The sequence below is a fragment of the Bactrocera dorsalis genome, chromosome 6, assembly GCF_023373825.1.
Source record: "Bactrocera dorsalis isolate Fly_Bdor chromosome 6, ASM2337382v1, whole genome shotgun sequence".
In the NCBI taxonomy this organism is placed as follows: Eukaryota; Metazoa; Arthropoda; class Insecta; order Diptera; family Tephritidae; genus Bactrocera; species Bactrocera dorsalis.
This window is the reverse complement of record NC_064308.1, coordinates 35,538,348-35,552,286: the sequence shown is the minus strand read 5'-3', so window position 1 is coordinate 35,552,286 and position 13,939 is coordinate 35,538,348. Positions and strand designations below refer to the sequence as shown.

The 13,939-nt window shown below is 35.0% G+C and overlaps 1 protein-coding gene across 6 annotated transcripts in view; it reads right to left on the bottom strand.

The window, feature by feature from the left end:
- The window catches only part of LOC105224802 (epidermal growth factor receptor kinase substrate 8-like protein 2), a 66,347-nt gene that overhangs the window by 13,194 nt on the left and 39,214 nt on the right, over positions 1–13,939 (bottom strand). Inside the window, exon 1 of one of the 6 annotated variants that reach the window (XM_011203012.4) lies at positions 1,178–1,377. The exons of 4 other annotated variants lie outside the window; for them this stretch is intronic. The gene's annotated coding sequence lies outside the window, so the exon portion shown is untranslated. Of the gene's footprint in view, positions 1–1,177; positions 1,378–13,939 lie in introns of those variants that run through there. One more of the 6 variants, XM_011203029.4, reaches the window with a different exon arrangement.

Here is a 13,939-nt window from a genome sequence, read left to right as displayed (position 1 = left end):
ACATTCCGGTGTACCTACATATGTACATATATATGTATATAGGCACATAAATAAGTATATCCATAGATATGTGCATGCCTGTCCACATTCGAGTACGAAATTCAACACATTACTTTTGCATGATATCACTGCATTGACGTTTAAGCAGTTCCTTGTAGCACTTTCTTAATTTTTTTAAATGTTTTCGGGCCATTTCTACACTACATTGTATATGTATTACTACATACTTATGTATGTAATGTGACTGTATGGCAACGTAATATAATTTACAATGAAAGTTTTTTTCTTTTTACTGCTTCCTTAGTTTTAATTAGTGACATGTATTTATGCTTTCAAAAGGATCTTGATATATGTAGATCTTGTTAGAAAATCATCAGACCAAATTACGATCTTACTAATAATAGGTTTTTTTCGATTTTACATACATACATATGTAGGTACGTATGTACTTACAAATATATAATGCAATATAAGACTAAAGTAAAATAAGACTTTGAGTGAGGTCTGAGTGTTGGCTGTAATGTACATAGATTAAAAAATTGGGTTGGCTGATTAATTAGTAGGTTTGTGGCTGCCAATTGAAAAATGGTTTATACATACATATATTAACTAGTCGATTGGACAGCAGAGGAGTAATTGCAAGAATAGATAAATTTATAATACTTATACATATGTAGATATCTGTACAAATCTGAGCAGTACATGCGATCATTTAATATTGTTCATTGTATGTGAGAGTAATGATCTCTAGGACTTAGTATGGGCATGTAAATACAACCATACTGGTTTCAAGATAACAAACATTGCTTCAACCAAGTGACTGTTGCGCCACGTTTTGCTTTACGCTATCCTTAAACAGTTTTAGCACAACTCACATTATTATAATCATTAGTTTAGGTTACGCTCTTGTTTATGCGTTGGGAATATTTTAATACTTTATTTATACTATTGTTCGGAAAATAAATGGCTCTTTCTTTTTTACGGCACATATTTTTATTTATCCTATTGCTCCTGTGGCCATTTGCCTCTATTAATTCATAAGTCTGCAAACTCTGGCGTTGAAACTGCAACGAGCAATAGACTGCCGCCACAGCGAATCCAAACACATATAATTGCATATAATATTATTTGTACCAGTCCAATAACATATAACATATAGATACACATACACACGTACATTTAGAGTTTTACCAGCTACAACTGTTGAATTAAAATCACTACATATTTTGTATATAATATGATTAAAATAAGAAAAGAAAAGAACACAATTCCAACTTAAATAAAATGTGTAAACTCAGATAAAGACAATGAAATTATTGTCAAAATAACAAACGCGAGTTCTTCTAGCCACGTTATTTCGCCTCACAAAACCTACTGCAGTAACGTTTTTGGTAGTTGGAAGTTAGCCTGCTTTTTGCTTTCATATGATGTTGGCTCCCACGAACATGTAGAGTTCGTCTCACTTGAGCTAAGTTGTGCCGTAACAGTAACAGAGAGAGAGTTGGCTGCCAAACATAGACCGTAGCTGTAAAGACAGTCATGGCGCTCAACGCAAAGTCTAAATTTCGTTCTAGATTATTGAGTAGTAAAGAGACAACGTTGGGAATGAACTTATGTTCAAATCAGTAGCTTTGAAGAACGTTTTTTATATTACAATAGCTAACAGTTTAGAACTTTCATACTCTTGCAACAATTTTGTAAAAGTAATAGAGTTGTATATAGGGTTATATAAATGCATACATAATCAAGGACAGAGGACAATCCCTTAAGCATCTCTACCGACATTGTAAATGGATGAGACTGGAAAATAACCGCATTCACTCCCCATATAACGGTAGTGTTAAAAATTACTGAATGTGCGATAAATCAATAGTTAAATACGGCAGAAACATATTTTACCCCAAAAGATAGTCTGAGAGGGCCTAATAGAAGCCGGGTAAAAATTGGACGATGAGCGTGGCAGCGCCCAATTTTAAGTGAAATAACATATTTCGGGATCCGCCAGACCGCTTTCAACCAAATTTGGAACGGTCGTGTGTGAGTTGTATAAATGTAAGGGAACCTAAAAAAAAAAGCAACCCCTTAGAGTTAAGCTACAGCCCCTGGCTTGAGGGAGGATTTTTTGTTTGTCAATCACTAACATTTGAGGGGGTAAGAGTTGAAAAAAAATTTTCAAAAAATTTTTTGCACCTTATACGGTCTTCGAGATTTCCTTTTGTGTGTTACATACTTGTTGGCAAACTTTATATAGCTTGTGCAGGGAACAAACATTATTTCTTGTGTTCAAAGAATGTTACATTTCTGTGTGGTTTAGTTTTGATCCGTATTTGCTGACAAAATAATTTTGGGAAGTTACTTTGTGATAGAGTCAGCAACGTCACATCATGTCAAACCATATTCAGATACAGACCTGCATGAAGAGAGTTGCCTTCATATCTGAACATAAGTTGAACAGTGGGTGTGGCACTGCTCACCTTTAGGGCTTTGATTATGGGATATGTGCCCAATTTGCCGTGTCGAACGCATTCTTCGCATCCAGGGTAACTAGCGCGCAGTACTTTTTTGTGCCCTTTACTGTAGTATCGACGACTTCTCGTAATACGTCAATAGTGGATCTATTTCTGATAAAGCGGCATTATCTTTCTGATTATTCACCAGCTTCCTGAATTGTTAACTCCAAGCGGTTTTGTATATATATTCGTACACTTTACCCATTGTTCCGAGATAAATAGATGAAGGTTCTTCAGGTGGTTTCTTTGGTTTTGGGAGGAGAGCAAACCTTTAATAGTTTTCTGAACATAGGTTACGTTTGAACTCAAGTCCGCTGTCTCTTTTTATTTTCCGCAGAACATCTTTCACCATCTTTCTTTGTAATAATAATGGCATCAGGTTATGTTCCAATTTTCCTCTCCATTGCTTTCTTCTCTACGAGTTCGCGCATAACTTGTTTAATATGCCTTTGGCCGGCCATCATGTTTTCCAATTTTTTAATGTTTTTGCCCAGTTTTTTATAGATGCTAACCGTAACACCGTTTTGTAGTTCCTCCGATATGCCTCTTGGCTTACTTAGTCGGCAGTATCACATAGTTTATTTGCTCCAGCAGCGACGGACTCCTCACTAGATAGTGTTCTTATTATTTTGGAAAGAATTCTCCTGTGTTCGCCCAGTATTATTTTTTGAGGGCATACCTTACCAAAAAAATTGTTTGGGAACATCCGTCCCCGTTATCCCTTGGTTTTACTCCCTAATTTAATTATACCTGTAGAATGGTTGGCAATGCCACAACCACAAACAGGAACAGCTGATACTTGTGTTTTCAATAGTTGGGAATGTACGAACCAGCAGAAAAGCGGGAACAGCTGATAGACCAAAATTAAACGGCGGAGCATAAAATTAATTACGTGCGCGCTATTATAAGGGGAAAATTATATTTATTTATGTTTGCGAAATTGAGCGAAAAAAAGAAAAGGTAACTGTGAGTGAGTTTTTTAATAAATCAGTGTGTACTTATCTGTTCCTCTAGGCTTGGTATCAACTTAGGTGATTCACTTTCCCGGAAAGTTTTACACAGAAAACTATTTTTTCACTATAAAATACTACGTGTATACGAAGAAATTTCAAGAGCGCATGTATAATTCACACGGCTACCTCAATTGAAACCTGTATAGTACAGTAGGTATACAATTTCAATTTCGATATAAAGTCAATCATAGGCATTAGAGTACTAAAACTCGATATATTTTATTTTGAAAACGTATCGTGCGATTCCGACAATGTTTAGATGTGATTCCTTGTCATACTAGTGCAAGGGTTCATGCCGACACCTACATTGATGTATGAAGTTACAGAGGTTTGCAGTTTTATCTAAAAATGAGCGATCCCACGCCATTTATTCAATCAATGTTTCTATCAAGAACACTTGTATCAACCCCTGTCAAGATATTTGAATTTGTACTCAAGTTATGGCTAACACGTACAGACGGATTGGAGAAAAGACAGGCGTTCGAATAGACAGGCATCCAAAATTCAACTCTTATCCATCCTTATCAGTATGATATACATATATAACATATATCTATTTCGAAAATTGGGAAATTTGTAAATTCTGAAAATTTTACGATCAGGTACTGATACCGGTATATAGGTGTTTTATACAGAAAGGTATACAATTGAAAACATTTCTCGACATTTGCATGCTGATGGAGTTGATAAACAATAAATTGGCATATTTTTTGTGGCTGTTTTGTACTTTCAAAATATTTCTTCACTCAAATTACCGCCCTGATTTCTCGAATCGGATTCAACTGTTTTATTTAGCTGAAATATTAAAATGTTAAATTTATTGAGCAGATTCCCAGAATCTGATTTGACTTTAATTATTGAAGCTTTATTAATTTATTATGTGTTAACTCCTCCGCCCTTAAATTCGAGCGTCCTCGTTCGATGGAGTTGAGCAAAATTTTGGTAAATCTTTTATCCCGATTTCTATAGCGTGTTTACTTAGGACACTTTCGTTTACAGACATTACAATCAATATACTATAGATCATTTTTTCAGTTGTAGAGAGACTTATTATATAAATTATGTTTTTGCTATTGAAAGCAATTTTAATTTCGGCAAACTCTAAAGCTTCGTCTACATTTATAAATGGTATGTTTTCGATTCTAAAAAATTATTTTTTAATTGAAATTTCTTTATCTGATAAAATATAGGAATTTATTATATAAGCTATGTTAATTAGTTCTTGTTTTATTATTTTTAATTTAAATTTAATTTGAAGTATTAAATCATTTACAACTTCTTTCTCTTCCATTAACAATTGGATATTTTATTGGTGTTTTGTATTATTTAAATTATTATTATTGTTACTAGATGGGAGAATGCGTAGTCTAGGATCTGAACATTGACAGTTTTTATTGTCAACATAGAAAATATCACAGTCAAACTAAAAAATTAAACAGAATGAGATAAATTCTATTATAGTTATTCTTATTAATTTTATTTTATTTTTTTATTGCTTTTTTTATTATTATTATAATTTTATCTAAGTCTTGTTCTTGTTTGAGCTTCAGTCTTTGTATGTTGTTTTGTCTGGCTTTCTCATATTATTTATATAAACTTTGCGTCCGAAAAAGTTTTCTAGTGGTTTTTTCCAGTGTGGAGAGGATTGAGAAATTATATTCATAAACTGCTCTATCTAGTAATTCTTCAAAATTTCTATCTATGTATGTTTTAGCTCTCTAAGCATCTTAAAATTTCTGCAAGAGTTGAGTGAAACCGTTCAATTTGTCCATTTTTCGTTGTCAATAATTAGAGTCTGGTATTCCAAACGTGAAGAGTATTTGTCCAAGAGGTTCCCGTATGTCTTCTGTTGATCTGGAATTAATTACACTGGTAAACACTGTTTTTGTCAGATGAACTTTTTTATGATTTTTATTTATGTTGGTGCACCCTCATTAAAAATATATAACAGTTTTGTTTCTATCACATCCAGTTTTCTTGTGACAGCTATGTACATATTCATTTCTGACATCATATACGTTTCTTTGTTTATATAACTGCATTTAGTCGACTGTGTAACTATTGTAACAAGACAAATCCTGGGATCCACATAAATGTGAGGCTCCATTTAGGTTGGGCTAAACAAGAACCTAGACATTTGTCATTTGCTTTACCACTGATTTGGACGGAACCAAAGGATCATGTAAGTTATTTTTGTTTGACTCAAACAAAAGGTATTACTACCAAATCTAAACACACTATCCAGTATCCAAACTTGTGTTCGACCCATCCTACATAGTGCCGAACTGCCTGTGCCGATGCCTCCATATCGAACAAAAAGTGAGAATTCTAGTCCGGAATTTCTTCTCAGTCAGCATAATAAGGTATCTGAAGATAGTGACTCAAGTTATGAACCGTCAACTTCAAAAGAACCGCATTTATTGACACGTGATTTAAACGATTTAGTACGTGATTTAAATCTGTCCAAAAAACAGGCTGAGCTTTTGGAGTCTAGATTAAACGACTGGAATTTACTTTCTCGTGGTACAAATTATCAAGTTATCAAGGGAAATGGAGTCCTAGAATGCTAGCAGACTATTGTTGGAGACTTAAAAGGAACGCACCGGAAGCCAAATATTCAAGAAAGTCATTAGTATCTATTAGATATTAGGAAATAATTCTGTAAGTGTGGCTGAATTTTGTACTTTTTTCGAAAATATATGTTTTGAGGTCACAAGAAAACATGAAGAGTACATTTTTTTTCATTGATATATTATTATTTGGTGGCCGTAGTATATTAAAAATTTGATATAAATTTTCATGTGATAAAAAAAAGTTACAAATTTGTTGACCAGTGTTATTTTTACTGAACGTATTTAGAATGGCTGTTAGTATTTATTTTTTCTCTACTATAAATATGTCGATATAATATGAAGAATTTATTTTGGATGTTCTGGAATTGGAATCTCGTACATATTCTATATTGCCTAACTATTTTGTTAATTTTAGACTGCATTTGGGGGAAGTAAAATTTTCCGATGGTTTGTTTTTATACTCTTGCAACCAGTTGCTAAAGAGTATTAAAAGTCTTGTTCACCTAACGGTTGTACGTATCACCTAAAACTAATCGAGATAGATATAGGGTTATATATATGTATATTAGAGTGTGCCATTCTGAGGCAACCTTTTTTTTCAACTGAAAAACAGGCTCAAAACTTTCGAAAATGTAAGAGCTCATCTCTTGAGTGACTTTTTTTTTACACATTTTCGAAAGTTTTGAGCCTGTTTTTCAGTTGAAAAAAAAAGGTTGCCTCAGAATGACACACCCTAATGTATATACATATATAAATGATGAGGGTGACGAGAAAAGTTGAACTGCGGAGAGCTCCCCCCACAAAAGTTAAAAGTTATTCATTGTTTCTATCATAAGTGACACTCCGCGAAGAAAAAACTTTGACTTGCAAGTACAAAGTTATAAAGTACCACAACGAACGCCCTCTAATAAGTTTAATGTGCATATCTTCTAAACCAGTTAAGCTACAGCAACAGCAACAGCATTTGCGGACTACAAATCTTATGAAAATAGATGACATCGGATGAATATTCCGTTCACTCTACATATAACGGTGCTGTTCAAAACTACCAAAAACGTGATAAGTCAATAACTAAATGCGCCAGAGACGTAAAAATTTGCCGCCGGGATAATATGCGAAAGCTTTATGGGAGCTGGTGTGAAAATTAGACGATGGGCGTGGCACCGCTCACTTTTTGGTGAAATCCCATATCTCGGGACCCGAACAACCGATTTCAACAAAATTTAGTACGTGGCATTTTTTTTTTATATTCTTATGTCACGTTGTGAAAATGAGCGAAATCGGACAATAACCACGTCTACTTCCCATGTAGCACAGTTTTAAATTCTATTTGATTCGTTAAGTTTCCAGTACGCAAATTAGGAAGCAATTAATATAACAGGATTAAACTTTGCACGAAGTGTATGCTTATGAACAAAATTTGTTCAAATCCAACAAAAACTGTTCATGCCCCTAGATGCTGAATATTTGGACTCTAGTACTTATAAACATCGGTCAATGTCTGAGATATATAATTGAAATTCAGGGATAGTACCTCTCTGAAAATGGTATGTCTGTATGTCAAAAATGGGTTGAATCGGACCAATACTTCTACTTAGTTCCCATATAATAATATATCTAATATAAAATTTCCGGGTGACTTTGTACCGCATATATGCCAATATGTGAGTTATCTCAATGAAGATTAGCTAGCGTGTTTTACTCATAACAGTGTATCTTTGTGTCAAAAATAACTAACCATATATCTAATATCAGGATTTTCGATCTGACTGACTATATGTGATTAGCTTTTTAGTATGTGACATGTTAATAGTATGTGGTATTGGGAAAAATAGATAAAATCTGGTCGATACTACCTCAACTGCCATATAGCTCTTCTATGTTCAGCTATAATTTGTTTCTCTTGCTGTTCGTATGATGTTAAGTGCTCAACTTTTGATTGTGTGAATCTAATTTTGAAGGTATTAAAGTGTATAGGGTACAATTTTTGGATTTGGCCTATTATGTCTTTAGAAGCAAGTATTCCATTAGGTACAGAAGGGTTCAAATAGCGTTTTAACAGGTTATATAGGTCGTCAGTAGTAGAAAGGGTATTTTGAACTTGTAAGAATTCTCTTGTCCTGTAAGTAACCATATTTGATTTTTAAATACGTTGATAAGCACCTCCGCTTTACTATTGTTAATGAGTTGAGGTCGAGGCGTCAGAATAAGCAGTCAGATACTATGTTACTTCTGCCTGGTTTGTATCTGATTTCGTATTCCTCTGAGATAGTCTTCCATCTTTTATGTTTTTAATTGTAATTTTTGTTGCTTAATGCGTACGTTAGGGGTTGATGATCGGTAAGTATTTTAATTTTAGCTGTGTCATATAAGTAAGTTGTTACGTAATGATTTAAGTGACTAAATAATCGCTAGCACCTCTTTCTCGTTTGCTGCATAATTCTTCTCTGTTTTGGTTAAGGATCTTGAAATTAAAGCATCTGCTGTGAATTGAAATTCTTTCTGATAGTTGGGATAGGTTAGTGTTACTTCTCTTGAAACTAATGCAATTTTTATTTTGTCGAATGCTTTTCTAGCTCTGTCTTATAAATCGTCTATAGTAACCGGAGAGTCCTAAAAATGATCTTAAATCTTTTAAGGTTTCTGGGTATGGAAAGTCGACTATTGCTTATACTTTATTAGGGTTTGTGTTTATTCCGTCCGAAGACACTAAAAATCCTAAAAATTCTGTTTCTTATTTCAAGATTTCAGACTTATCTATTTGTACTTTCATATTCGCGTCTTGCAAAGTTTTGAAAATTTCAAGGATGTCTTGAGCTTATGTTTTTTCATCTTCGCTGAATTTTCCCAAAATGATTTCTAAGAATGTCATCTAAAGCTCGTTGAAATATTGCTGGGTGGTTAAAATCGGCTAACGTGTGAATTCGTATTTGCTATTTTTAACTGAGAAAGCAGTCTTCTCAATGTCAGATAACCGCTTTTCAGATCTATTACTGAAAAAAAATATGTTTGCCCAGTTTTGCCAAAACTTCATTTATACATTATTCAAAGAATATATGCGTTTTTAATGCTTGCTTATTCAAAGTATACCACTTGCTTATTCAAGTACGAGTATGCCACAATTGAGGGATGTGACCAGCTTTTTCAACTGGGAGAATCTGAACCGCCAGGGTTCAGGGATTGGGTAACGATCGACTATTGTGATTGAGTTAAGCTTCCTGAAATCTATAACTATCCAAATTGGGGAATTATATGGGGGACGGGAAGGCTTTATGATTCCATCGTCCAGTCATTTTTGTATTTGCTTTTCTACTTCTTTTTTGAGAGACATGGGGTATGGATAATACTTGGTTAAACTGCTGTATCGGAGTTCGTTCTAAGTTTTTCATTAGGGTCGCAGAAAAGGTCGAAATGTTTGTTTATTATTCATTTCATTGTTTCTTTTTGAAAGTTGTTCATGTGGTTATCTCTGATAATAACGTGATTTACGCCTTGCTTTATTTTTATTCTTATGAGTTGTTTATTGTCATGAAATTATCTTTGGTATGAACTTTAAGAGTATCATTGCCAATTATTGCATGAAAGATGTGACAGAAGGGAGAAGATAAAACTTTATATTTATATCTGGTAGGTTTAACAGGTTTGTATACGTATGATGAGTGATTTCCATTCTTCCACCTACTGAATTTGCGAAAAAGTTTTTGTCATTTTGGATTTTCTTTTTCCACTAAAAATTTAATTATGTTATAAAAAGTTACTATATCTGGCAACCCTCCTAGTGTTCAGCTGTGAAATTTCGTGTTCTTGCAAATTTGTTTTATTTATATTTAAAACTTTATTGTGAAAATATCTGGATTAGGTGATCTGTTAAGATAAGTATCACGTTATATTGTACTATATTAAGGGTTTGCGCTGGTCTTGCATAAAATGCAGACCGACAGAAATTGAATTATCTAAAGTCTTTAGGCAGGCGCGCAATAATTTCAAATAGATTGGCCGTGAGCCTTAATCCCTTACCAAAAAATTTAGGCATTATGAAACGTTATTTCAATCATTTAAATGCCAAAATGATCAAGAAGGGCATCCAAAACCTTCATCTAAACGCAAACGTCCGTCTAATGAAGAAATCTCTGCATTACTCTCCAAAGTCTCTAAAAAATGTTCCGCATCAACACAAGTTCTGTCCGATTTCTGTAATTAAATCCGAAATCCGAAGCAGACGTCTTATATCAGTTAACATGCTTGCTTCTGAATCTGTTAAATATGTTAAATAAATTCTTGTTCTCAGCACGGTTTTCTTAAAGGGAAATCCGCAGCATCTATCTATCTGATGATGAGACCACTGTATCTTCCTTAAAAATAATGCCCCATCCAACATTGACCTCACCAATCTTTCTTCCCCTTGTCCTCAAAGAGAAAAGGTTTCGCCTGCTCAGAATGCAGAGAAAGCTCTAACTAAACATGGTAAGCGAAAAACTTCTCAGGATCCGCCTCCAAATAACTGTAAGTCAGGTAACTTAATTGTAATACCGCGGAAAAATCAATTTTTATTTCAAGACTTGCTGCGGACGATACAGACATATCCGCTGAAAATTTTCCATAGGTTCTTGACAGCTTATTCTGGCCATCTGGGGTTTTTGTGCGTGAATTCGAGCATAAACGTAATAAACCCACTGTAGCTGTCACTAAAATACCAAGGAAACCCGTAGATATAAAAAACTGATTAACAATAGTTCAAAATGTTAGAGGTCTTAATACAAAACTTACTGATCTGTATTTAAATAGCATTACTTGTAGTTTTAAAATCATTGATTTCACAGAAACTTGGCTAAAGCCCCACATTTTTGATAATGAGACGTTCAATAGCGCATTTGAAATCTTTAGATATCCGTACAACCGGCTGAGCAGAATAGAGGGTTCATTTTTCAATTCCATCTAAAGAAGGCGATGTTCCGCATGCAAACTTTATAGAATTTAAGGGCATTCGAATTGATCGATTAATGAGTGACCATATCTACTTAACTTTATCTATATACCGCCACAATCGGACTGATCTGTATATATGCTTCATGCTTCTTTAATAAATACTGTTTTTCCATGGCTAATAATACTGATTCCATGATTGTTTTAGGAGATTTCCATTTCCAAATTTGATAAGTTCTTAGATCTAGATTACGTTGATAACGCTTCAATATTCTCTGCTGTCCGATGTGATCAAAGTAAAAAATAATATTACACATAGTCCAAACTTTTTCTATGATATCATCAGCTCCAAACGCAAGATTTCTAATTTTCCTTCCGCGACGAGATATAAATCTACTATGTTCAGTGACAATCACACAATTTCTAATATGTTTGCTTAATTCTTAAGGTCCAATTATTCTTCAAAATCTCCAAAAAATGTTCCGCATCAGCACAAGTCATGTCGGATTTCTGTAATTTATGCAGCCACCATTTCCGAAACAGACGTCTTGTATTAGCTAACATACTTGCTTCTGCATCAGTTAAATATGTTAACTAATTTCTTGTTCTCAGCACAGTTTTCGTAAAGGGAAATCTATAGTATCTAATTTGCTAGGATTAGTATCACATGTTTCAACGGGCTTTAGGAGAATAAGCATACTGATGTATGTACATATGTGATGTACTGGAGGATGGAGTCATGTGAAAAGTTCACGCTAGTGCGGAAAGTTCTTTGATCGCCATTCACTTGGGAGTGGCCAGAAACGATTCTTTTACATATGGCTCAAGTAGCTCACGACTTCCGGTCTTTGACCAAGTATTCTCTAGGTATCATAAGAACATCCGTTTGAAGGCGAGCTGAAGTGAAAAGACGAAACTTTCCTACATAGGGTTGGGCGCTGGGTTTGGGACCAGCCACATAAAACAACACCCCCAATGCAAATTAACAATCAGCCTCGGATGAGAGACCCCCCTTTTGATGACGACCATGGTAAACGATATAAGGAATACGAATTAAGGGCATGCACCTGGAATGTCCAGTCCCTTAATTGGGAAGGGGCCGCTGCCCAGCTGGCTTATGCCCTCGTGAAAATAAAAGCTGACATCACCGCCGTGCAAGAAATACGATGGACAGAGACGAGTAGGTCCTTGTGGCATTGGGTCGGCTTTAGTATACCGTCCCACGATTTCGGGAATAAAATGGGTATGGTCGGATAGAAGAGATCAGAATATATATGGTTATAGCCGCAGGAAGCTTATAGTTTCCGAGTTATTCGCGTTTAAAGTTGAAAATTTGCAATATTTTATTTACATATTTTCGATATATAAAATTAATTTTGCACTTATATTTTTCACTTTTATATTCACTTGCGCTTCACTAATTCATTTGCACACATTTATTTTATATAATACTAGCTGGCCCCGCAGCCGTTGTCCTGCGTGTAATTATGTGTTTTGAAATGAAAAGAAAGTTGAATTTATCATTTCATTTTTTTTTTCAATGTAACGCAGCTTGATAAACAAAATTTTTTGGTTTCTATTCCGGTGTACAGAAAAGATGGCTTTCCAACTCGTGTGCACGCCACGTATATCTAGCCGTGTGAAAAACATAGAATTTCCAAACTTATTGCACACACTATGCGACTATCCTTGTGTCCTGTTGAGTGTCATCTCAAATGCAATTTTCGCTGGAAACTGAAATGGCAAATCGTTGGAACTCAAAGAAATTCGTTGAATCAAGCATTCAGCCTTTTGTATTCGATAGCTGCGTCACAATCAGTCGGGTTCCATTACATAGTTTCGGCGCTTGCAGATTGCAAAACATAATAACGACAGATCAAACTTTGAGACGCAAATGATGCGGTGGCATACCAAGCCTCTCCAAAGAATTTATAAACTCCACTGGATAATTCACGGCGACGTCTTCAATGGAAAGACGATCGGTCGATTTGTATGAGCGCAAGTCTTTCGGAATTTGACTTTGAATCTTCCAGTTTAAGTAAAGAACATCTGTATTTTTTGGCAGTTAATATTGCGCGTGCATTTAAGGAATCATAGTTACGATAATTTGGCCAATGTCCGAAGATTGGTGATGAGTTCATCTTTCGTGAATTGATAAACCGCAGATAGAATTGATATCAAACCACCGGAAGCATCAACCGGAATTGACCCATTTCCAATTTTTAGCGAATACGATGTAAAATGTCTTCGACAATGTCATTTTTGTTCGTATCTCATAATTGACGCGGATTTAAAGGCTGATATGGTGAAATGATTATCGCGAAAAGTGTGCGATCTTCATTTGCATTCGAAGTAGCTATCGCATCGTCCAACGTTTGTTTCCACTGATTGTCGTGTTCCAGCAATTGTAATTGCACACACCATACCATTCACAGTACGCAATACGCCGCGTACATTAATCAGTAGCAACCGAAGGTAGAAGCAATCATCGTTTTTTGGGTGGGTTGTGCGAATTCATCCTAATGCATTAGTTGAGAACACACCTGAATGTCCATCTACTGTTCGGTCTTGCCATGAATGCAAGGTATTTTCAAATAGAACAATGTTCTCGTAAGCGGATCACTGACGAAAGTTGAGAAAAAAACTCGTCAATGTTAGTTTTGTTGTTGGCGGTGTTACCACCGGCTGTAATGTATTCTCTGGGCTGAAATAAACTCTTTGGCCAATCTCCATATTAACTGCGAGACACACAACAATCGGAAACCGTTCATGAATTGCAAAAGTAAATATCCTACAAAGCGCTTTATTGCAGTTCACGTATGGACCGTATCGTTAAGACCATTGACCGCCATGTTGCTTCCCTTGGTGACGTACTTACAAACGTATTTTATAGATTACACCAAACTGCAATACTAAACAT